Raw genomic sequence first — 27,589 nt, 5'->3', positions numbered from 1 at the left:
ATAAAAGTTTTGTCTGTAGTTATACTTTAAGGAAACCTGAAACCATGAAAAATGCCATTGATATGCTCTTTTAAAATCCTCTTCTGAAATAACTATGTTCCTGGACTGTCTGCTGGCTTAATGGCCTTAATACGTTGTCACTATTCTGACTCCTGACCTTATCTGAACTTCCCATTTCTGAATTGCTGATCCAGAAGCAGCCGAAAACTAACACATTCAGTAAGAGGTCAGCAATGGCAGCCTCTGTTGCTTACCTTGCAAATCTTCTTTAAAACATTATGATTATAATAGCCCATTATTTAGTCTGACTTTTCAGCTTGAGAATTATGGGTCAGAAATTACACAACCCTACAGCTATTAACAGAGACCCATAGAGAAATGTTTATTACAAAGCTATTGTTTGATACTGTTATGGGCATTTGGAAGCTGGATGTGTCAGGTAAGAAAGTTGACAGGGCAGCAGCTGTCTGACCTATGTAGTCTTGCTTACTTTCTCTGACTTAAGTCAGGGGTCAAAGGTCAAATGAGGTTCTTAAATGGTCATCTTAAATCCCAACCACAGCACCACCTGACTGGAGTTTGCATGTTCTCCCTGTGCCGGCATGGGTTTCCTTCCGGTACTCTGGTTTCCTCCCACACTCCAAAGACATGCTGGTAGGTTAATTGGATCCTGTCTAAATGGGCCCTAGTATGTGTATGTATGAATGTAACTTAGGGACTGATGTGAATGTACAATATATATAAGATATAGCACCATCAATTTATGCAGTGCTTTAAAGTACCTGTAATAAATAAATGGTCTGTGTTCACTATGGGAGTTTACATTATAAGCTAACATAGTGAATCTGTCTGTTTATAAAAAGTTGCAAATTTTACCCACAGTTTATAGGGGATCAGATACAGGTCAGATAGCTGAAGAAAAGTTAGCTATCGTATAATCTCTGGCTGTCCTCTTTCTCTTTCTAATTGAGCCAAATCAACTCTGCCAACATGTCTTTCACAGACTGGTTGCTTCCTTTCTACCAGTACAAACTACTGAAAAGACGTGATCCACCTTTCCTCTAGCTTCATTACACCACATTGATATATTTTGTGTGTAGAAATATATGTAAAACAGTATCCATATGCTAAAAAATATTTAAAGAAAAAAAATATTTCAGTGGCGCATGCATTGATTATATATATAACATTCCCAAAACACTATCTCATTATGAATATTAATATCAATAATCTATATAGTGCATAAAAAAGTCCAAATAATTCAGTCCGTCCAGTGATTACCACGTGAAAAAATCATAAAAATAAATTGTTCAATTCATCGAATAATCACCACATGAATACTTGTGCAAAAATAATTTATATAAATCCGTGTAGTGCTCCCCTCTCTTGGTGACGCCGGGCAGGAGAGGGGGAAGTGCTATTGGAAGGAAGACTTATTTGCCTTGGAGATTGGGAATGGTTATCCTAGGAATCCAGTACTACAGGTTGAAGGGAGAATTACTTGATCTGGTCCTTGGAGGATTATTTACCAAAGTTCAGCGTGCCAATCATGAGAGGGGGAGGCAATACTGGTGAGAGAACACCTGAGAGGGGAGCACTACGCAGATTTATACACATTATTTTTGCACCAAGTATTCACTTGGTGATTATTTGATGAATTGAACTATTTATTTTTATGAATTTTTCATAATTTTTTCACATGGTGATCACTGGATGGACTGAATTATTTGGACTTTTTTATGCACTATATAGATTATTGATAATATGAATATTCATAATGAGATATTGTTTTGGGAATGTTTTTTATATAGATAATCAATGCATGCGCTACTGAAATATTTTTTCACATGTTTATTTAAAGTGGCAGCGTGGTATTTTGGAACATGGATATAATTACAAATGAGATATATATTTTTTGGAATATATATTAGGTAGTGGGTTATTTGAAACATGGTTATAATTTGAAAGAAATATTAGCTGGGGAATTTATTCAGTGCAGGTTTGGTTGTGTACCTTTTGCACAGTATCCATATGCTAGCCTATTTCACCTAGCTGGCAATAATGAGGGGGAATAACAGGCATTTGGGCATGACCAACATGAATTTAATTTATTAGCACATATGACTGCTTCCATAACTAAGAAGAAATGTCGTGGTGCAAAAAAAAAATAAAAATGCTGGGCTGGAAAGTCACATGGAATTTTGATATACTAAAGTAGATCTCTAGCTAAGTGGAAGAAGGGTTAGGTAAATGCTCGACCAGCGACCTGAGCAATCTTTAAAATTCTGACATAATTTCCATTACAGCAAAATAATCCTCAATCAGTCAGAAAGCCTTCATACATGGGAACTTTAAAAGCCTCCAAAATTCTTGGCTTTTTTACATAAAGTTTTTTTTACATAAAGTTTGTGACCAATAAACAGTTTCTGGACTAGAAGAATAAGGTAGGAATTAGGCAGGCTTCTTACTCTTCTCTCACCAATAAAAGAAAAAAGAAAAAAAAGTGCATTCACCTCTTAACATGGACAATAGATCTTTATAATCAGGAACTTTTAAAGCCTCAACTCTGAAATAAAATAATCCTAAATCAGTCATTAAGCCTCAATAAATGGGAACTTTAAAATAATCCAGAATGCGCTAGCTGTTTTAAACAAAGTTTGTGAACAATAAACCATTTTTGGACTAGAAGAAAAAAGTAGGAATAACTGGACAGGGTTCTAATTCTTCTCTCACCAATAAAAAAAAAATGCTTTCAACTCTAACGTGTATGATAGATCTTGATAAATGGAAACTTTTAAAGCCTCCAGATTATACGTTGGCTGTTTAAGGGCTTTTTCACACTTGACTTAATTTCTAACTCTTTAACAAACGCTACTATAGTGTTAGTATGGTTGTTCGACAGGCATTAATGAGCTTTAGTATGGGCATTAGACTGGCTTTAAACGCTAAAAACATTAGAAACGCTCCACAAATGCCCTGTGCGCAGTTTTGACGTGTTTTACAAGCATTACAACTGCACCACAAATGCCTATAATAAACACCTGCTAGCATGTTTGCAGAGTGTCACCATAGGTTAGACCACATAGATAGGCTTCAGACTGAGTTGGCCCACCCATTGCAGCTATAACAGCTTCAACACTTCTGGGAGGGCTGTCCACAAGGTTTAGGAGTGTGTCTATGGTTATGTTTGACCATTCTTCCAGAAACGCATTTGTGAGGTCAGTCACTGATGTCGGACTAGAAGGCCTGGCTCACAGTCTCTGCTCTAATTCATCCAAAAGGTGTTCTATTGGGTTGAGGCCAGTCAAGTTCCTCCACCCCAAACTTGCTCATCCATGTCTTTATGGACCTTGCTTTGTGCAGTGGTGCACAGTCATGTTGGAACAGGAAGGGGCCATCCCCAAACTGTTCCCACAAAGTTGGGAGAATTAACCAAAATGTCTTGGTATGCTGATGCCTTAACAGTTCCCTTCACTGGAACAGAGAGGCCAAGCCCAACCCCTGAAAAACAACCCCACACCATAATTCCCCCACCACCAAACTTTACACTTGGCACAGTGCAATCAAGCCAGGATTGTTCTCCTGGCAACTGCCAAACCCAAACACATCCATCGAATTGTCAGACAGAGATGTGTGATTTGCCACTCCAGAGACCACTCTAGGGTACCTGCTCTAGAGTCCAGTGGTGGCATGCTTTGCATTGCACTTGGTGATGTAAGGTTTGGATGCAGCTGCTCGATCATGGAAACCCTTTCCTTGAAGCTCTCTACACACTGTTGTTGTGCTAATTTGAAGGTCACACAAAATTTGGAGGGCTTTAGCTATTGACTCTGCAGATAGTGGCGACTTCTGCACACTGTGTGCTTCAGCATGCACTGATCCTGCTCTGTCATTTTACGTGGCCTACCACTTCGAGTTGCTGTTGTTCCCAGTTGCTTCCACTATGTTATAATACAGTTGGCTGTGGATTATTTAGTAGCAAGAAAATGTCACAGATGGACAACCTATCACGGTACTATGTTGGAATTCACTGAGCTCCTGAGAGCGACCCATTCTTTCACAAATGTTTGTAGAAGCTGTTTGCATGCCTAAGTGCTTGATTTTATATACCTGTGGCCATGGAGGTGATTGGAACATTTGAATCCAATGGTTTGGAGGGGTGTCCCAATACTTTTGGCAATATAGTGTAGGTTTGCTAGGAGTGACAAATGTCTGGTTCATACAGTTAAGACCCTGCAGTTGAATAGCTAAGGTTTTCACCCTCTCTATTTGTCCCTAGGACTGATATTATGGGAAAATGTAAGATTTTAAAATTGCACCAAAACAGAAATACAAGGTTTGACCATCTTCCAGTGACAAGATTTGCCTCACTTCCAGGACAGAAAATATTGTGACGTCTCCTCAATAACACAAAAAAACACTTATAGGGCCTTAGCTATTCCCTAAATGAAAAAAAGTTTTGGCTTTAAATATATTTTAAATATTGAATGCTACTGGAAAATATTGTGACGACACTTTGTCAGTAAATGGTTCTTGTGATCTATGCTTGTAGGTGGTACAGTAGTGCACTGTCCTAATGAATGTTCAGTCAGTTGAACAATGGTTCATATATATAATTGCTTTAGAGTAAAAAAAAATATTTTATGTAGTTGTTTAAAATAAAGGCAATATTTCAAAGTTGTGAGCTCTAAAAAAAGCATTGCAGGTTGCTTTATAATTCTTTATTCTTTGACAAAGACTATAGTTGAATAGTTTTTTTTTTCTTTTATCATGATTAAATGATTATAGATAGAGCCCTCTACCATGAATCTATTCAGCATGACACAGTTCTCATCTACTAGGGCAATAAGTACACATTTGTAAAGGGTGAAAAGCTTTTTATCTTCTAAATGAACTCTCCACCTGAGAGCATGGATGCTGAATCTGTGTGCTTTCACTTTCCACATTTGTCTATTTTTTTACACCATATATGCTTTTATGATTTGTGGATTTAATATATACAGCATATACATATATTACTTCTTTATTCCTACTAGGATTTGTTCAGAACTACTGATCTAGCAACAGATTTAATTGGATGTCTCATTAATATTTTATCAGACAATGAGTCATTGTAAAAGCTGCTATTAAATATTAAAGATGATTTATTTAAGGTGTAAAGGACCGCACAGCAAAATAGTTGTGAAAAACTACCTACAGCTATTATCCTTGCTATATATTCAGTTACTCTAATAGCTGCCATTTGTGGTGAAAAGTGGTACCAAAATAACAGCTCATTGTTTTACTTATAGGATTATTTAATAGCATTGTCAAGGAGAATATCACTCCTTATTCTTCTGCTGTCTGTGTTGAAGAAGATTTCAATGTAAACCTTGTTATACTTTGTAGGACGGGGCTGTTCTGCTCTATAAACTTTATATATTAACAGTTTAATCTCCGAAATTGCTAAGGGTATACGATATGGTTCCTTTATAGTGATACTGAGAAAAAATGTTTGTCTGTTCTTGTCTTTTTACCATATAGATTGGATATAAAAAGTCTACACACCCCTGTAAAAAAAAAAAAAAAAAAAAAAAAAAAAAAAAGGTTTTTGAGATGTAAAAAAATCAGACCAAGATAAATCACTGCTGATTTTTTTTCACCTTTTTACTAATCTGTGCAATTCAATTAAAAATAGACTGAAATCTTTAAAGTGGGGAAAAAAATTACAATAATGTGGTTCCATAAATATGCAGACCCTTAAACTAATACTTTGTTGAACCACCTTTTGATTTTATGACCGCATTCAGTTTTCTGGAGCAATCACATCAGTCTATCAGCATGGCACATTGTATCTCATGAATCTTTGCCCATTCTTCCTTGCAAAAGTGTTCCACATCTGTCAGATTTTAAGGACATCTCCTGTGCACAGCCCTCTTCAGGTCACTTCCACAAATATTCTGGTTCAATAAATGTTTTATTGAATCCTACAGATTTGCAATCGTTGCATAGACAAAAAAAAACCAGAACAGAATTGCACAACGTGCAGTAGAGGGGGCTGGGACACCCATTTACAGGTAAATTTGGTAACATCTAAGGCTGCCAGAACCAACAAGTCCATAGGTAGCTGAGTCATAGTGAGAGAACAACACGACTTTCTGAGGATAGTCCAGATTCTACACAATCCTGAGGAAGACAGTAGAAGAAAAACCCTTTGGGTACATCAAGGCTCTACTCATCTGCAGTAATAAAGAGGAGAAAATGGGTACCTGTACAATTCCCCTCCAGGGCAGCCTGAAATGGAGAAAAGCTGAGCATTCCAATTAAAAAAAAAAAAGAAAAGGGGAAAGGAAAAAAAAAGGGGGGGGGGGGGCGATGTAAGAAATGGAGTAAAGGAAAGCGTGAATGGGGAAGAGGAAGGGAGTAGAGAAGGGGTGGAATGGAAGGGAGAGAAATGGTAGCATCTTGGAGTGTCGCAGTGGCCTAGCGGCTCAAACCTGCAATGTAAGGGAGGAGGGTCACAGCTGCAATGCTCTTTGGTCAGGTTGGATGTAATCTATCCAGGGGATCGGATCTTTAAAAAATGTTCCTGTTTATCTTCCAGTATGGCTGTCAATTTCTCATTGACCATGAAACCGTTCAGGCGGGTTCTGACTTCCTGGAAACTGGACAGGTGAATTCCAAGAATGAACAATAGTTTGCTTAGTAGCAATAAAGAGAAAAGTGACTAGTTTTGCATGTTTTTTTTTTTTTACATACCGCCTGTATAGATTTGAGTACTAGTGCGTCAACTGGGTCTTTCTTTAGGTTATAGTGGAGGAGCGTGTCAATTAGGGTGTACAACCGAATCCAGAGGCTGCAAACCCTCAGGCAGGTCCACCAGGTATGGGCCGTTGTGCCCTCCTGTCCAACAGAGAGGAGAATCTAGAGATACAAACCGGTGTAAGATACCAGAGCATAAAAACTTTATGAGAATTCTCAAGTGCGATCACATTCTGTGAGCAAGTGGCTGTGGACAATATATTTCCTGTCTTCTAAAATAGTTACTCCCAAGTCTCGTTCCCAGTTCGCCATGTAAGCTGTTTTCCGGGCAGAGACTGAAGAGTTGGGGAAGGAGTACAGGAGTGAGATAAGACCAGGTGAAAGTGGATCCGTGTGGCATTTATTTTCGAACAAAGTGAGCGTTAAAGAGGCGGATTTATTTACGAGGAGGGAGGGAGTGAAATGTCTGAGTTGGATATAGTGAAGGAGTTCCCTCAACGGCGCCTCATGTGTATCGTGAAAATAATTGAAAGGCTTGACACCCAGTGGGTCAGGTTCAATAGCGGGAAATGGGGAGAGACTCCCCCACACATTTTTAAATGGATTTGCATATGTGCTATAGCTTGCCATTCCAAATGATCTTCTTCTGGTGAAACCATTTTTCATAGGTACCTTCACCTTGACTACAGCCCTAGTTCCAGCTGAAGAAAAACAGCCCTAAAGCATAATGCTGTCACCACCATGCTTCACTGTGGTATGGTGTGTGGACTATTTATATCAACTGTATATATTTTATTTTACAAATAAAATTCACACCTGGATTTGATTCCATGATGGTCAGAAAGTAGGGCAACATTTTTGTTTTCTCCTAAGTGCACCTCCGGAAGCTCATATCTGATTAGTAGGGATGCCTGTCTTGTACTGGAGATGTGAAGAGAGAATACAGTGATCAATACATGCACCACACACTTCCTTTCCTCTGTATCCAGCACAAAGACAGTGATTAGCTGGTCAGTTCTTGATTAATCACTGTATAGCATGCAAATGATTCAAATCATGCACACATGCTTCTGTGTGCTCATGTACTCCCTTCTAAATAGGGTTTTGTAATCAATAGCTAGGGAGGAGGAGGAGGCAGGAAAAATAATCAGTAACAAATTCCCCTAAAAATACTAAGTAGAAATAGAGATGGGCTGCTCCATACAACCAATTTGCAAAGTACATAAAGTATAAGTGAGCCAAGAAACAAAAGTAGAAACGGTCTCAGATACAGTTGTTTCTGTAGGAAATATTCTTAGTACCACTACCAAAGTTGAAACCATAACCCAACAAAAGCCTGTCAAGTACCCAAAACAGTAAGTTTTAGGGGAAGGGACAAAAAAACCCTACCTCAGCTCTGGACCGATAACTCCATAACAAACAAATGTACTGCCATGGTCTGAATAGCGGAGTCCTGTGTGAACTAGAACTTAGATGGATGTTTACTGCCAACCTAAGGACTGTTACAAAGAGAACACTATTATAGATGCATTCTATAAATAACAGGATAATCAGCCATGATGAGATAGTGATCAATAATGCAAAACAAAAGAATATTACAGCTGAACAAACATGGACTCCTTCACACCAATGTCTCTGTAATATAAGCCTCATACACATGAAGAGAATATCGGATGAATAATTGTCCATTTTTGGCATATTGTCTTATATTGAAAATGAAGAGGTTACTAAAATTACGAAATTCTTTGTAAGACAGAATACAACTTTGGAAGAGTTGTAATGTATTGCATTGTATTGTAATGTATACTTTTGTTTCCAAGCATGTACTGATTAAATGAAAATTGTTCGGTCTGCTATCGTACAAGAAAAATTTTCGTGCTGGTCCCATCGAATATGTTCACATGATGATGGTTTCACTTGTGATCGACTTTCAAAAGCTGTGTACTAATGATCAGATTATCGGACGATTGCTCTGAAAGCAGTATTTTTTGTCCAATATTCTCATCGTGTTTGAGGCATTAACTGTGGTATTGTGGCTGCATAGCATAATCTCTGTAGGATTGTATAACAACAGAAAGTCTAGCTGAGAATCCCTACTTCAGTAAATCAGTTAAGAATACAGTTACTTGTAACTATCCTCGTAAACGGCACCCCTCTCAGATAAATCCAGGGTCATTCTGGAAACAGGTGAACAGCTGGAGGGATTCAAGGACAAAGGACCACCACTGGAAGTGGAGTACTCTGGTAGCAGTCTGGGAGAAGCTTGCCACAACAGCTAGTCTCCTTAAGTAACTGTCTGCATCCGGCTCTAATAGTGTAGAGCCACTCCCTGGCTGCAGATCACTTACCCACTTAAAGTAGAACTACAGGCAAAATTTTTTTTTCATTTTGAATAGCGCAAGGGAGGGTTATAACCCCTGACAGATTTTTTTTTTTGCCATGTCCCATCCCTTCATTTTCTGTGCCATAGCCAAACAGGAAGTGAGGGAAAATCCATGCAAATTAAGGGAATTCCTTGGGGACTCCCAGATCACCGGAACAAGTATCCCCATTGGAAGATTTCCCCTCTCTTACTTTTATGGGGACAGCTCCAAGTTTGGGATTTTCTTTTACTTTTACTTTTAATGGTAATGGTAAACAGGACAAATAAAGAGGGTGAATCTTCATAACTATGGGGTACTTCTTTAAAGCCATGATGACACTCAGGAAAATGTGGTGGATGACATCTTAAGGAGTACTTTTTCAGGATTGGAGGAAAGTGGTGGAAATGTGCTGCTGATCTTTGCAATATTGAAAAGGCATTTGTTTGGTACATTTGTGGTAAGGGTATATATGCCCAGGGGCGGACTGACAACTCATGGGGCCCCTGGGCAATAGGGGATCATGGAGCCCCTGTGTCCTTGCCCAAACTCAAAAAAGCCTATGAAAAAGGTACCAGGGGCATCTCATGGGGCCCCCTACTGACCCCGGGCCCTCGGGCAGTGCCCGAGTTTCCAAATGGTCAGTCCGCCCCTGTATATGCCTTACACTGTAGAAGTGTACACTGTATAGTCACTTAGATTGATGCACTATCACTGTTTGAACACAGTGTTCACATTTTTCACTTGATTAATTTTGCACAAAAGTTTTTTTGAAGTTGCACAAATACATATGGGATATGATGTTTATTTAGTTAATGCACTATATGAGTTTTCTTTTCATTTTTTTGAGGTGCATTCTTTCCTTTTGGGAGCCATTGGAGGGGCTTGATACCAGAGGATCTGATTAATTGTGTAATTTTGGACACAAAGTTTTTTTGGAGTGACTTTAAAAATTATTTTTTGGACACGAGTGACTTATATATATTTTTTATTTTTTAATTTATTTTATTTTATTATTCAAATTTTTTTTGGTGTTTTTTTGGGGAATTTTTTGTTTTATTATTTGGGTTCATATAGTTTTTTAATATATGTTTAGGGTTATTTATTTACATATTGGAGTTTCTTTGTTAACTCCAATAGATACAGATATTCTAACCCCTCTCCACTCCATCCACAATTATTAAAAGGTCTTGCCTTTAGTTATACTTTAACTCTGCATTATTAGATGTAGCCTCTCTGAGGGAGAGAAGCTGAGGATCTTATCTGCCCTGGACATGCCCAGGAACCCAGGGGGTTGTGGGAGAAGAAGTTAAAGGGGTCTGCGCCTGCATCTGGGCACTCTGCTACATGGATAATGAACTGAGAACATGCATTGCTTGGCTAGCTGGAGAGCTGCTCAGGATTTTCATCTGGCCTGAAGGTACCAGTAACTGTAGATGACTAGAAACATTTCTAAAAAAAACACATCCACTCTCCTGAGGACACTAGCAAAAACTGAGGTATGTTGACTGTGGGCAGCATTACCCGGTATTGGTCAACTTTTTTGTTGCCAGTGTCCATTTTTCCTGTAGAGGGCAGTATAACCCATCGGTCTAAAGAATTCCTGTGTCCCCCAATGGATGACAAAATAGACAAGCCTTCTCCCCTGCCAGACAGGGCTACGCTGTGTGGCAGAACTGTAAATCTCAGAACTGAATGGACAGAAATACAAATCCTTTTGACAGGTAAAATTGCTCCTGTTTATGTATTTCACCAGTGTATTCATCTGTATGTCTGGAGGCCAGCTTTAGTACCATGGGCTTATTGTTTTTTCTGAAATGATATTGGGGTAATGTTTTGTGGAGAGTTAAATGCCAATGTCTTTTAGTACGCTGACACCAAGCTTTACATTCAACTGTGATCAATATTTTTGAAAATTCTCTTTTTAACATATGACACCCTGCAATTTATGTTTAGCTGTCCAGCTTTTTTATAAGGATTTATTGCTATAACTTATTTTGTTCCCATATGATTGCATCTGCTCTTGAAGTATGATTTATGTCACTGAAAAATATTCCTTTTTCAAATCAAATATTGTTTGATTCGTTGAGAGCTACAGAGGAAGCTGCATCAACATATTCTTTTTAAAGGTGCAGAGCTACTGCATTCTGTGGACACAGATCTTTTGTGTTTTCCACATGGTAATGAGTAGTATTTGACACAAGAGGTACTTCAAAAGCCTGTGTAAGGAAAATACGGTAACTTGGCCTAAAGTGGAACTCTAATGTGGAAAGATGAAAATGTCTTTTTTTTTCTTTATTGCTTTTTGTATGTCCATTGCACAAATTCATTTTTACTATTTGTTCTGTTGTCAACAGGATTGGAGTTAAGACTTTACTGGCTCCATTCTTTATCCATGTTCTCCATGACTCTTTAGATCCAGCCCCTTGGCCCTTATAGTGCAGCTCTTGGAGTCCCTACAGTATTCCTTACCTAGTTACTTACTTGGGCCAATAAAGAAAAACTGACCTTAAGGCCTCATGCACACTGGACATTATTATCATGGCTGTTAGGGGTGTCTGTTTTTTTTTTTTTTTTTTTTGTCTCTAAATACCCCTGCTTTTTAGCCTATATGTCCATGCACACATAGACATTTAGAAGAGTTTAGAGGCAGGAGCAGCAGCATTTTGGCAGAAAAAAAGCTTGATGCCTGTAAATATGTCTAAAGACGCGTTAACGCTAGGCGTGTTTTAGCTCTTGAGCAGTAATTCATTTCAATGACCAGATTAAATTATTATTCTGGCCAATGAAATTAATTAACACCCAAGTGCTTGATGAACCTAAATGCACATAGTCAAGATACATGCATGTACATCTTGGCTACTGCCAGGAAGAAAGGTGTCTAGGAGAGTTGGCAAAATGTCCTGAGTTCATGAGGCCTTAAACTGGGTACTAGTGGTCAAATAGTTTGGTTTAGCTTTTTCACACCATCTGTTTTTTTTCTGTGCTGTACATCCTTTTTTCTTTATTTTGTCTTTTTTTTTTTTTACTCTGATTTTTTTGTAAAGGATCTTGTTGAGTAGCATGCCTTTAGAATGCCTTCTTTAACTGTCTTCTCTTGCATGATGACAGTCTCTGATAGCTATTACAAAATTACATTTACTGAATATTTTCTTTGACCATTTGGTGATGTCAGGGACCACAATTGAGGTCCAAGAAAGCAAGAAAGTTGACCACAGCTGCTCTAGATAGTGCTACCAGGACCACAATGACAGTTGCAAAGCTTGAACATAATAACTAAAAAAAAGCTCCCACATATTTGTTTAATTACAAGCTCAGTTTAATTTTTTTCAAAAAGTACTGATGGCTGGTGAAAATGACCAGATCTTTAGATTCAATCATAAGTGTGGATGTTGAAATAGACCATTTGACCTTCCATGGCTATCTTAATGTTTACAAGTTTTGGTTTTGCATAGCTTAGTTGTTACTACCACATCTGCTGCAAAGGCTTTGGGTAAGCATTCCAGCGTCTTGGCCACCCGACATCTATATATCCTCAGAGTTTTCAGTAATTGCATGAGACAGAGAGGAAACCCCAGAACAGATCCACTAATTAATGCAGGAATAATTTTCCTAATGTACTGAATAAAACCTAGGTGGTGTGCAAAACCCATGGCAGCTAATCTCGTTGAAAGTTGATCTATGGTTAATACTAATTGCTTTTTTTCTGAGTATTTTCTAGTTGTCCTAGAAGCAACTTAAAAAAAAAATGTGACTCAGTGGGCACACAAAAGGAAATTTGGCCTGACCTTTAGATTGCATGAACGTGGAGATGCTGATTTTCTGAAATGGCACGGGCCCCTAAGAAGCCTAATTGCATGGAAAAATATGCCTGCACTTTTTTTCCAACACGGTGCTCCACAATGCACATCTGTGCATTGTGGCGTAGTGAAGGGTTTGAATTTCTTTACACTATATTTTCTTTGGTGTTCTATTCAGGGTGAATGGCGATTCACACAATGCACATACACTATGTGCTAATGTACATGAATGGTGTGAAAGGGCCCCTAAATTCATGCACATTTGTAGAATTTGCTGCACAGTATTTTTCAAATGCCTTTCCTCATTTTCATTACACGTTTGTTACACTTAGAGTGTATGACATTCTGAAGAGGACTGTAGAGTCCATGGAATTTACACCTGGTTTTAGCTACTGCTTGTTCTATACTCTTTGCTAGGCTTGTATGTATTTGTAACAGGTTGTAATTCTTTGCCGCAAAGTACTGACTAATTGCTACTGTTGAGTAATGTGAATTAGTGGGAAGGGAAGATAATCAGGCAAGGAGGTAGTAATAACACAAAGAGGTAATGAAACAGGCAATGCCACTTGAGCTTTTTTCATGCTTGATCTGCTCCCTAATTATTTTTCAGGAGGCTAGTCTGTGAAATGCAATACAAATGTGTTGTGATGACTATCGATGTCTGTTTCTTTAAAACATTTTAAAGCAGTATTAAACCCAAAATCAAAATGTAATATATTGCAGCTCACCTTACAGGTGGTTGCTGCATTCGGTTTCTTTATTAGGCTCCCCCCCCCACTGTTTTCACCTGGTGATTTGGCCAGTAACACACCTCCTGTATTAGAATGCATGCACTTTGGATGAAGGAACACAAAGGGCACCTTTTGGATGGCAGCCAGTCAGTTTTTTTAGGGTACAGCTTTAGTCACATAACTTATCTGAAGGGCATCCCACGTACTGCTGACTCTTCCTTACTCTAGAAATCTGTTCACAGTGCTGAACTTCTGGAGCTGCATGGGCTTAACTGCCTTGGGTCAAGCTTTGAAGGAGTCTGAATGGCCATTCCTTCCAATATGTCCTCTCCTCCATTCATAACACTCCTTGTATTTATTTTTGTCACAGCAACAGCATCATTTTCTCTGAATGGAAGGGGGGGGGGGGGTGCGGATGAATGACAGGATCTAATACCCCATCCTGGTAATGGGTTGCTATTTGTGAAAACAGCACAAGGAGTGTAGTGAATGGGGGAGAGGACAGGAAGGGGAGGGTGGCCATCAGGACTCCATCATTGTTGGACCCAAAGCAGTTAACTTATACAGTGTCAAAAGTTCAACACAGCAAAGAAGACCAGGCTTCACTAAAGAAAAGATTTCTATACTAAGGAGCAGTCAGGAGCACATGGGATGCACTTCATTACAGGTAAGTTGTTTAAATGAAATTGTACCCAAAATAAACCTTTTTTGTTAAAACTAAACTTTAGCTTTAAATACACTTTGCATTTCAGATTTTCCAGATCCTCAGCCTGCCACATTTGTAAATGACAAACAGAACTGTACACACAGACTCAGGTCATTTTGCATATATACCTCCCACATCAGATATCCCAGGAATCCTCAACCTACAGGGAGCTGCTGCAGAAAGGCAGACCTGGTGGCATGTCATTAGGGGCTTGCAGTCTGAACCCAGGAGAGATCGCCTGTTCACAATGACATCAGAAGTGAAGATGGCAGTGCAGGATCAGTTGTGCGATGAGGGATCATTGGATCACAGCAGGACAATGCTGGAATCACTGAGCAGGTGAATATGCTATCTGAGTTCAACTCAAGAACAAATAAGGTGAGAGGAGGTAAAAATCAAAATTAACCCTCTGTGGGTGGGGAGTGAAGTTCCTCGTTTAAAAACCTTCAATCATCTCTTTATCTGTATGCATTGTGAATAAATTAATTCTCATGCACTCTATTGCACCAGAATCTTGGCAGCTGTTAGAAAACCCATACCTCCCAACAGTCCCAGATTCTGTAGAACTGTCCTGCGGTTTTAACAAAAACCCCAGCATCCCACAGATTTAGGCTGTATCCTGCTGCCAGATGGGTGCTGGAACAGTTATTCCTGCACCTTGCTTCGGCTCCTTTGCTACTCTGTTGAGAGGGGTGATCTTCTGCTCAATATGAACACTATATTTACAGCAGAGAGACAGGAAACAGTGTGAGATGCAGAGAATGGATAGATATGTAATAGGAGGAGCCACCATCTATCCAATCACTCTGCATCCAATCAGGTAGGCCCTTGAGCTCTACATAACCCAGAACTCCTGTTTTCAATGCTACAGCTATCCACATAGGCTGTTATCTGATCGCTCAGCTCTTGCGTTCTGTCAAATGAATGATCTATGCAAGATAAAAGTTGAAGCAGAACTCCAGTTATTTTTTTATTTTTTACCATGCAGTGGGCCTGTGGAAAGGAGGAGTCAGGTGGAAAATTGTTACTGAACAGTCCAGGAATTAGACAAAATGTATTCTTGCAGTGGAGTCCCTCTCCCCCGCACTTCAGGAATTAATTGCTTGTTCAGTCTAGGGGTGCAGGAATATGGAGTGTTTACTTACCTTATTTCTCACTCCAGAAGGGTCCCTCCAGCAGTACAACTGGTCCAACGAATCCTACTCTCTAAGGCGATCTCAACTATGGGCGCATTTCTGGCTCATCCACATACAGCTCAGGGTTAATAGACTGTTTGTGTTTACTCTGAAGGATTGCCCAGAGTGCAGGAAGGAGGGGAACACTGGTGTTGGCCAGATTAAAATCTAAATTGGACTTCTTTTATATCTGCATACATTGAATTGGAGGGATTTAATATTACCATTGCAGCATTGCGACAAAAGTGCGAAAATGAAACTGTGAACATTAAGATTGTTATAATTAACACATTTAAAAATATAAGCAATGGTCTTTAAATTGAGTTTGAAATTCATCTGGAATTGCCTTAGTGGTGCACTTTTGCTGTTGAGAAAATATAAAGCTAATGTCAGGCTTGCTGGGCAAATGTGGTAAGTAGGGAATATTGTCCTATAAATTGTCGCCTACTGAGCAAATACTGAGCCTACTTAGCATCTATGAAAGATGCAAAGGAATAATGAAAATGTTTGTCGTATATGTATTCTTGCTTCACTATGAATTTGAAATTTGGCTGTTGTAGAAATCTAGGCTGCTTGTGGTGCAGAGTTCGGCAACCCATGGTGGAATGATGGGCCCAACAGACAGACAGATGACCATTTGATTAGGCCAAATCACAGCATACAGTATCTATGGACTGCCTCAATTTGTCATTGGCTTCTAATACTGACCTTTTCTCCTGGAGTGCTACTGTGTAAAACTAATAGCAAAGCAAATTCAGGTACAGTACATAGCTATATGTAAAATTGTGGAGTTTTAATAAGAATTCAATTCAATCCCTTTTCTTGTGTTTGCATAAAACATAAAATATCTTTTAAGAAATATATTGCAAATGTGAAAATACATATTTTTCCACATTGCCAAAACCATAAATGATCAAACTATTTTAGGGTTCAAGTAATGTTTGTAGTGTATACAAACATAGTTGATTATTTTATATTATACTATATACCGTGTGTGTATATGTATGTGTATATATATGTATGTGTGTGTGTGTGTATGTATGTGTGTGTGTGTATATATATATATGTGTGTGGTGTATACATATTTTAAAATAAGCAAGAATATATATAGTCAAGTTGGAACAGTTTTTGCTTTTTACATTGAATATTCAAGAGAATGCAGAAAGAACAGGCTGCATGTATAATGTACATGCACTGAATCTTCTCATTTTAAAGCCCAGCCTTATAAAATATAAGCAAGAATGTGGCAGTGATATCATTACCATTGCACAATAGAAGAACAGCGGTTACCGTGGTTACTGAGGTAACTCATTGGTTACAATATTATCAAGATGGATTGAAATGCATCCATTGTTCTACTACCTGGAGAAATCAATGTCTGGCCATGCAGTAACACCGCAGCTTTGCAGCGGCAGGAAATCTCCGTGCTCATACTGTACATGCTTACACATATAAATTGTGCCTACATCTTTACTACCTTCCCTGTGGTATTTACACATTTTTGTATGGCTTTTTATTTGTTCTGCGACGTCACATTATTAATTTATATTTGTCTGGTTTTTTTTTGTTTTTTTTTATACATATGAGTCTTGTTACTTCTCTATAAATACACATATTATACTGAATATTTATCAACATATTACCATATGTGCAATGAAAATCCCTAATGTTCAGATTTATTACATGTTTTGCTCTGTATTGCTATGCATTTAATTTCTTTTATATAGCAAAATACATTGAGAAAAAGGATTTTATGTGCAACATTTGAGGACAAAGCCTAGAACATTTTAAAGAGAATTTATTCTCCGTTTTCATTAAAAAAAAATTAATTATTTAAAAAAACCTTTTAAAAACATAGTACATGGATTTACATTATAATTTACGGTATATGAAATTTAGACCCGAAAAGCATAATTCATGTCCCATAATTTGCTCAGAACTCTTGTTGATGCAGCTAGGGCTGGACCTGCTTCTTCAGGACAGGGTGGAAATACAGAGGATAAATTGTTTGAAAGATATGGTACATCTAATAATGACATTGATGAAAAATAAATTACAATAAATATATATTTTTATACACGAAATTATATATAACTGTTTTTTTTTAAATTAAGCATGGTGCATCGAGTTCCATCAAACAAACCTACACATAGGAGTTTATTTACTAAAGGCAAATAGGCTGTGCACGTCAAGTGCAGTTGCTTTAGATCCAAGGGGAAGTTCTGAAATGAGGCGAAGCTCTGCTGATTTTTTTCATCCAATTATGTGCAAGCAAATATGCGGTTGTATCTTCCTTGCATATTCCCCTCAGATCTAGAGCAACTTCACTTTCAGCGCACTTCCAAGTGCACTTGGAGTACACTAGCAGTGTATAGCCTATTTTCCATTTAGTAAATCAACCCCACAGTGCAGTCAAATTTAAAATGGCAACTTACATGTATACTTGCCCTGTTCTGAAGAAGCAGATAATTGAAACACTTGAAGATTCTGAGAAAATTGTGATACACAGATATAGATATATATATATTCTTGTACTGTTGTAAGTGAATTTTGATGTGAATTCTATTCTTTGTACAGTACACAATAAAATTTGTTCTCTGCTTCCTAAAATCTTTTTTCTCATTGTATTTTCTATATATCTTTGTGGGATGGCAGCTAAGCATGTATTGCTTGTTTCCCCTCATTTGTATTTGGTAGTATCTAATACCATTTATAGAAATACTTATGGATAAAGGGTAACTCCACTTTTTGTGGGATAAAATATTGCAAATAATAAAAATACCATATACAATTTTGCCACAAGCCATATTGTAATGTAACATTATTAAAATTGACCTTTTCTTCTTATTCTGCAGCAGTGAAATTTTCTGTAAAATGCAATACAATATGGCAACCTGTAGGTGTTCTCTACACAGATGGTGTAGAAAATTACCCTGAAAAATGTAATTTCCTGCTTGTGTGATTGGCTTACTAGTTTTCCCAGAAGTCTGCCTGAAGATAATTTAAAATTTTGGGCATCCTCACATCCCTTGGAATGAGCATTTCAGTTTTTGCGAGATAGTCCCAAAGGGTTATTCACATTTAAAGGGATTCAGACCCTACCACTTTCCTCCTTAGAATCCTGCAGCAGCTGATCACAATAAAAAAAAATCCGCTTTGCACATAGACACAGACAAACAGCTATTTCTTCAGAATAACAAAAGATAGGGATCTGCAACAAAATTTGTTAAATCCCTGCAATGTACAGAGATCACCCAGATGGGATTGTTTTTTTCTCAACATAAGTGGAGTTACACTTTTAAATATTCTGGAAAAATCTCAAAAGCAGGAGTAGATCATGAGTTTTTATTAGAAGGCTCCACACTAGCAGTTAGCTATATCTGTAGAAGTTGTTTCAGCCAGAATATTGACTGCTGTTTGGGAAGGCCCCTATAAGTCATGACATTGCTGCAGTACAAATTACAGACCGCCAAAATTGCACAAAGATGCATACTTATGTCCAGCTCTGATCTCTATACATGACAGCTTGTATCCACCATACATTCACAATTATATTCACTAGAAATTGAAGGGCTATCTCAGAAAAAAAGCAATAGGTTATCAAGAAGCATCTCTCCATACACAGATATGTATGGGCCTCAGTGTTGTAGGGAAATATGTTCTTTGAGGAAATAGTTTTTTTATTTTATTGATTTTTAAATTCTGGTATACTTGTGGAACTGTTCAGCCATATTCTTCCTCCTATTATTTCAAACAGGGTCATTCTGAGATAGAAATTAGATCTGTATTTCAGCCACTTTTTTTTTTCCATTTAACATCATTACCTCAAACATGTGGATGGTGAGAATGCCCACACGGGGCATCTCAAGTAGCAGGTAGCTTATGGACATCCTGGGAAGAAATGAAAGGGGTGAGAAGAGAGGGAAGAAGGTATAGCAGAAGAAGAGGGAGGGAGATAAAGGAAGGGAGAGTTAGAAGTATTGAGGGGAGTTTGGGAGAAGGGGTACTGGAGGAAGGTTTTTTTTTTTTTTTTCAATGTTGGTTGAAATGGATGGACTAGTGCCTTTTTTCAACCAGATTAACGGTGTAAAGTGGGAGGGAATCTGTGTATGTCATAATGGTAAGCCAAGTTCCTCAATACCTCAGGACAGTGATATTATTATACAGAATTTAATAACGGCAACAGTTTGCACTGCATTTTATAGTGTAAAAGGAGACCGCACAATAAAATACAGGACAAAAGGGTTAGGAAGGCCTTGCTTTTTAGGAGTTTACAATCTAAAAGGGAGGGGCAAGTGATACAGAAGGTGATATGGTGGAGAAAGTAAATGTTTACACATAAGGTAGAGATGGGATAGGCTTCCCTGAAGATATGAGTTTTCAGGGATCACCTAAAGGCAGGTAGAGTAAGAGGTAGCCAAACAGGTTGGATTAGGGAGATCCTGAGGATGAGAGGCTTTGGAGATGTTCTGGAAGCAAGCATGGGAGGAAGCAACAAGGGAGCTAGAGAGCAGGAAATCTTAGAATGAGTAAATAGGAAGGTTTGTGTGATATTTTAAGATGGGGTAGGAATGAGGGGAGGTACTCTTAGTTGTGTTATTAATCTTCATTGAAAAGTCAAGGGAGCAGACACAGGAAGAAGAAATATTATGAGCTCATTTTTTTTTAAAGGTTGAGTTTTACCACCTCACTGAAATGTGAGATGGTAAATTTGTAATATGTTTAGACTGTATGGGTGAGTTGAGAAGCACAGAGATATATTTGGGTGTTGTCAACATAGCGATGGCATTGAAAGCGTGGGAGGTTACCAACTGACTAAGGGAGGAGGAGTAGAGAACAGAAGAGGTCTGAGGACACAGACTTGGTAGACCCCTACTGAAAGATTAAGAGGAGAAGAAGAGCTTGAGTTGCAGGTGACACTGAGTTTTATTCACTAAAGCTGGAGAGTGCAAAATGATTCTCACATTTGCATAGAAACTAATCAGCTTCTAACCTCAGCTTGTTCAATTAAGCTTTGGTAATACAATCTAAAAGCCGACTGGTTTCTATGCAGAAGTGAGCCTGGTTTTGCACTCTCCAGCTTTATCAAATAAACCCCAGATTGTCAAAGGCCCTGGTTTGACGATCTCAAGGCATGGATTTATCCAGTATGAATTCACTTGATTCTAGAAACAGAATTCAAAGAAGCCTCATGTTATTGAATTGGGAGTTGTTCTGTAAAGTATTTCTTTCATAGGGCAATATAGCTTTACCATCTATTCTTCAATGGAAGGAATTTTCTGATTTCCGGTGCCTTGGATTTGCTGCTCTGGCAGCTGCAAAAAAATAAAAAACTGGCCAGGGCAATGTAGTCTCTTAGGAGAGGCTCCAGGAATGATAGAGTATATCCTGACCATAGTATACCTAAGGGTGATACTATCTTAAGACATGGATTTATCCAGTATGTATTCACTTGATTCCATAAACCGAATCCAAACAAACTTCATGGTATTGAATTGGGATTGTCAATTATGGACTTGCGCTGTAAAGTATTTCTTTCATATAGGGCAATGTAGCTTTACCATCTATTCTCCAATGGAAGGAATTTTGTCTGATTTCTGGTGCCTTAGAGCTGAAAAAAAAAATCTAGCCAGGTTAATTAATGTAGTCTCTTAGGAGATGCTCCAGGAATGATAGAGTATATCCTGACCATAGTATTCCTAAGGGTGATACTATCTCAAGACATGGATTTATCCAGTATGAATTCACTATTCCTAAGGGTGATACCTGTAATGCAATTGTATATGTGTATATTTTTTTTCTCCAGAACTTAGTAGGGGCATCCCCACTATATGTTTATCATAATCCTAACTGCAGAGTGCCATCTGTACTGCAGACATGTATTTGGGAGGTTGTATAGACTTTGTGAGGAGTATATGGACATCTTTACCACCTCAAAATAATTCTGTAACCTTTTTCCCAGGATGCACTCGTTACGGTAATTTTGTGAGTTAGTGTGAATTACATGATCTTCTTGTCAGTTTATAAATGTCCAATGTCTCACTCCACGGATTAGATAATGTTTTATTAAATTAGAAAATTTGTTGTGATTGATATATAATATAGAAATTATTTGTATATTGTAATTGATTGTTTTAATGAATGGTTTGGTGTAGATGCTAAACTGGGACTGAGGTCTTGTCATTTAACCACCCCATGGTCTATAATTGTTTTTATTTGCCAGTTACAGCACCATATTGCTGCAGGGTAACAGGGCTTACTGCCCTTAATTACACTGACTAAGCAGGAACACCCTGGCACAATCTTACGTGGTGGTAATGAACAGATGGTCACACATTAGGTCATCCCATGCCATAGTTATACAACAGTAGTGAAGGATCCTAAAGGACTGTTGTCTTGTGTTGGCAAGGTTTTTCCAATTTTTAACTCACTTAATTCAGTTTTGTATTAAATATCTAAAATGAAAAGATGTTGCAGAAAATCAACATGGTGGCTCAGTATTCATAGAATACCCAAAATCCACATGCTAGTCTATATTGTGATGGAAATGCATTATCTCTTTATATGGTAGGTTCTAGCTCTGGCTATGCTGTAGCTAAATAACCCACCTAAGCTGAAAATAACTTGGCACAAATTTGAAACCTTGAAAAATCCATAAATATGTTAGCCATGGCTTGATGTATTTCAGAAATAATTCTGTTTTCTTATAAAGAAGTCTCTTTGTTTCTTCATTTTGCACAACCCTCCCACATGTTACTGAAGCAGAAGCCACCTGTTCTTTGTGGCAGTTTACCAAATATGAGGTAGGAAGCCAAGCCTGACAAAATCCATTTGTTTCTATTGCTATATTTTACACAGTGGATGAAAAGCGCTGATTTTTGCTTTCTGTAAACTCCCCACCAGGTAAAATAGAAATCCTCTGTCACAGCAAGGCAGAAATACATTAAAAAAGGATGGGCAGCCAACAGGAGGCCACTGTATGTGCGCACAAATCAATGATCACTAGCTACATGAAGAGGTTAGGCATTGTATGCTGTATACCATAAGATATTTCTGATACTTTAATATAATTGTAAACCAAGAGAAGACTGTTTTGGTAAATCAACATTTATCAATAGTTTTTAATCGCTGGCATTACAATATTTATTTATATTATTAAAAAAAAATGTATTGAATGCTAAAATAAAATGGTATGATTTAAAAGATAGTCTTCTGTTATGGAAACCTAAACTTTGAGATTCATACTACTTGCTCATTGTTTTGGTTCTTCACTAAGGCATTGCTGTAGTGCACCAGTCTGCTTCACTCCCTCCCATTAAAAATCTTGGTGACCTGAAAGCCCTGCTTGTGATGCAGGGGAGGTGATCTGTATATCATCATTGTTGAGTAGGGAGCCATCTATTGGGTGCCACTGCACCTGTTTTTATTATTCTTTTCAACAAGAGGGAGTGTCTTGTTAAACAAGATTCCCCATCTGCCACTGCAAAGCCATTTTAGCATCCTGAAGAACACTAGTGAGGGTCTCTTCCATTCTCCCTTTGATACACATATGTTAATTCGTTGTGTTTGTTAAAGTCACGTATATAGCCAGATCGCATTTATGTATTTAATATGATTTGTAGGTAGCTGTTTGCAAGAAATGTGTTCATTGTACGCATTTGTGAGATACATATATACAAGTACATTGTAACTTCAGTTTATGTAATTGTATTGCAGTTTTACAGAAGTATTCACAGAAGTAAATTCAGTTTTGGAATAAAACACAACACTCCTTCTGTCCGATTTTGTTAGTTAGCTGTCGGCTAAGTGTAATAGTACAGCACAGGAGGTGTTCCCAAAAACACTTTCACATGCAGAAAGTGTTATGTAAAAACATCTCAAGCCATTTCTTTCAGCCACCAATCATCTTTATACAGGCCTGGGAAATTTGATTGTCATTTGTGTAGGCTTTGAAGAGTAAACACTCCCAGTGACCATGTGAGGTGCTCTTGGCTCTGGTTGTAATAGACTACTGAATGTTTTTAGATTAGGTAAAATTTAGTGAATGGTCTCATTAAAGCAGCCCATAGAGACTCGATTTTCTTTCCTTCCACCATGGCTCGTTTTTAGTTAATTCTGACAACTGCAGTGTTTGCTGAACAGAGCTGTAGCTCACTGATTAGTTTCCTAGTTGCCTGGAATTGCCTTTACCAAATCAGACTGATTACTTAAAGGAAAGCTTAAAGCAAACCATCTCTGGACAATCATTGCCTGTCACTTTCTAGAAATGCTTTTTCTCCCAACTCACACATAAACCTTCTTGATCATTTTCACTTCACCTGCAAAGGCTACTGGAACCATAATTATCCTTTCTTTGATCACTGAGAACAATTGGAAATTGACAAATAAAATTCCAAAGGCCAATCACTTTTTTTCAGTAATGTTCAAATTTGTGCCCCTTTTGTTAATCCATTGGTGACTGGGCATCTCAGGTCTGTGGCTAGGCTAAGCTTTAGGTCTCAAGCCTTGCAGTGCAAGTTCTCGGGCAACTAATTATAATAATAATAATAATAACTCAAAGTTTTCATAGCAACCATATTATGGAGATGATGGTAGCAATATGGGAAAAGAAAAACTTAAGATTACAGCAAATGAAATACTATAAGCTGTGCCTTAGGACTCATTCACACCATTGCATTGCAGTAATGCCCCTGTTATACTCGTTGATGTGTTGCAATGCTATTCAATTTTAATGGAACCCCCATGCACCTCCATGACACACATGCATTGTACACACTACATTTACTGTACATTGTACAGTAATGCACTACTGAGTATTGTGGTGTGATTTAATTGCCTAAAATGGTGCAGGTACTGCATTTTGTGTGTTCTAATGCACTGGTACAAATAATTGGGCTGCCTTAATATAATGTGCCAGAACATGAAGGTGTGAATGGGTCTTTAGGCATATATTAAACTATTATGTTCTGGGGATAAAATTATTGGGAGGCATTTTCTGTTTCTAGGGCAAATAAACATGTTTAGTTTTAATCCCTCATCCCCAGGAGCATACTGTCCACTTACCTTTGCTACCCTATTATACTATTCAACTGCCAGTAGTGGAGAAAATACCTTGTACTTCCAAGTATGGAGGAGCAAGTGACTTGGTGAATGTGAGAACCCTGGACCAGTCACCAAGGAATAGTGCTATCACATGGGGACACCCATAGCCCTTTGTAAGTTATGACTCATAGCTTACACAGAGTGGCTTCTCCTGTTCCCGGAAGCCAAAGGAATAGTGGAAGAGAAAAGAAAAAAATTTATAGATTATTCCTTTTCACTAGAACTGAAATGCAGAAAGTTCCACTTGCATAGACAGTCTTACTGTATAGGAGTAATAGCTGCATTCCCATGCATTAATGAGTGAGGTTTTCTGATCTCAGAAGGAGGGGTCAAACTGCAGGAGATTTACTGCCGGCTCAGTGTGAGACCACTAAGAGTGCACAGACACTCATTACGGTGGTTGGAGAACATTCTGAAAGCTTTTCTTGTCTGATTTGCTGTTTGTTTCAAGCTGATGCAGTAATGTTTATTACAACTTCAACTCTCCCACCTCTCACCCTGCAGCTGTTTGTTGTTCATATTCTAAATTCTTCACTACCATCTTTTCCATTCTGTAATGGCGGGGAGATTTTGCCTCATTCCCATTCCCTACGACACCAAAACAACAAATAAGGGACAGGTTGTCACTTGGACAGAGGCACAGATAGCAACTGAAACATTGTGGCAATGCAGCTGTTAAAATAGATGAAAACCCTAACTGGATAACATTTAGTTTACTATGGTACGGTGGGGTTTATTTATTAAAGCTGGTTCATCAGAATCTTGTGCACTTCTGCATGGAAACCAATCGGCTTCCAGGTTTTATTGCTAAAACGTAATTTAACACGTTGAGGTTAGAAGCTGATTGGCCACCATGCACAGGTGCGTGAGATCCTGAGTGAACTAGCTTTAGTAAATCTCTCCCTGTGTATCATAAACATTTGTAATTTTTTTTAATAAAATAACGTTTTCACCTCTTTCCATCATTTTTTGTATGCTAATTGATCTCTTCTAGCTTATTTCAGCCTCTGTATATACAGTTATGGCCAAACTTCATTTCTGTCAGATAATGCACCAATTCTCACAGAACATTTTTGCAATTACAAATGTAGGCATTTTCGTGTTTATTTCTTTTGTTTGTATTGGTATGACACAAAAAAGTAGAGAAACAAAAAGCCAAATTTTACACCTTTCATGCAAAACCCCAAAAATGGACTGGACAAAATGTATTAGCACCCTCCATTTAATATTTGGTAGCACATTTCTTAGAAAGAATAACTGAAATCAATCGCTTCCTGTAACCATCAAAAAGTTTCTTATATCTCTCTACTGGAATTTTGGGCCGCTCTTCTTTCACCAACTGCTCCAGGTCTCACAGGTTGGAAGGGTTCCTTTTCCCAACTGCTGTTTTGAGATCTCCAGGTGCTCTATGTGATTAAGATCTGAACCCGTTACTGGCCAGTTCAGTACTCTCCAGCTCCCTGTCTGTAACCATTTCTGGGTGCTTTTTCACATGTGCTTTGGATCATTGTCCTGCTGTAAACCAGTGCCCTCTGACGGAGACCCAACTTTCTGACACTGGGCCCTAAATTGCACCCCAGAATTATTTTGGTAGTCTTTAGATTTCATAATGCCATACACACGGTCATGACATCCAGTGCCTGAAGCAGCAAAGCAACCCCAAAACATCAGTGAACCTCCAACAGGTTTGACTGTAAGGACTGTATTCTTTTCTTTTAAAGGCCTCATTTCTATTTCTGAAAACAGTAGAATGATGGGCTTTACCAAAAAGCTGTAATTTTATTTCGTCTGTCCACGGCACATTCTCCCAAAAGGATTTTGGCTTCCTCAGATAAGTTTTGACAAACTCCAATCTTGCTTTTATATGCTTCTGTGTCAGCAATGGGGTCCTCCGGGGTCTCCTACCATAGCATCCCTTTTCATTCAGATGGTGACATATCAAGCGAACTGACACAGTTACACCCTGTGCCTGAAGGTCGGCTTGAATTTGTCTGGTTGATTGAGGTTCTTTATCCACCATTCAAACAATCCTTCATTACAATCTTTGATCATGTGTTTCTTTTTCATCCACATCCTGGGAGCTACAGTGCCATGGGCTGTAATCTTCTTGACAATGTTACACACAGTGGACACAGGAATATTAGGATCTCTGGAGATGGACTTGTAACCTTGAGATTGTCCATACAATTTTAGTTCTCAAATCCTCAGATAATTCTTTGCTGCTCTTTCTCTTGTCCATGCTCCATGTGGCATGCAGAGACACACAACAGAAAGGTTGAGTCAGTTTTTCACCCTTCTAACTGGTTGCTGGAGTGACTTCTATATTGTCAGCACATGTTTGATACAGGTAAGTTTAATTACAAATTACAGGAGCATCACAAACTTGGAATGCAATTATTTCTTACAATTTTGAGAATAATTTTGTCCAGTCCATTTTTGGGGTTTTGCGTGGAATGTGTCAGATTTGGTTTTTTCATTTCTCAAATTTTTTTGTCTCATACCAATACAAGCAAAATAAATAAACCTGAGAATGCCTAAGCAACAGTTTTCTGGGTGTAGTGGTGCATTATCTGACAGAAATGCAGGGATTCCATTATTTGTGGCCATGACTGTTTGTACTCACATGCCAGCTGATTGCAGGTCATTGCTCAGGATCAGGTTCCTGATTGTGATAATGGTGGACCAGTACTGCACGGCTGCTTGTAGTCTCCAGTAGAGGAGCATGTGACAAGTGACAACACAGGAACAGGATTGGTAGACAGTTGTCACCCCATAATAGGGAGTGTCTGATCAAAGACCTTTAAGGCAGGCACACCAGTTATTATTTTAATGAGAGCAGCTTTATATATAATCATCGGCTGGATGATTTTTAGTAAAGTATCTTACACTCAGTAGCTAATATCTTAAATGCAGTATACTATATCTGTTAATGTTGTCAGTATACTTAAATCTGCGTATTTCATTAAAATAATCA

The 27,589-nt window shown here is 38.2% G+C and overlaps 1 protein-coding gene across 15 annotated transcripts in view; it reads left to right on the top strand.

Annotated features, from left to right (window-relative positions):
- Nucleotides 1–27,589, top strand: part of NAV3 (neuron navigator 3) — an 833,019-nt gene that overhangs the window by 37,338 nt on the left and 768,092 nt on the right. The window lies entirely within an intron of this gene.

This window comes from Staurois parvus, unplaced genomic scaffold, assembly GCF_062004578.1.
Source record: "Staurois parvus isolate SC_StPar_1 unplaced genomic scaffold, SC_StPar_1.0 ptg000147l, whole genome shotgun sequence".
Lineage (NCBI taxonomy): Eukaryota > Metazoa > Chordata > Amphibia > Anura > Ranidae > Staurois > Staurois parvus.
This window is presented reverse-complemented; position numbering and strand designations above follow the sequence as displayed.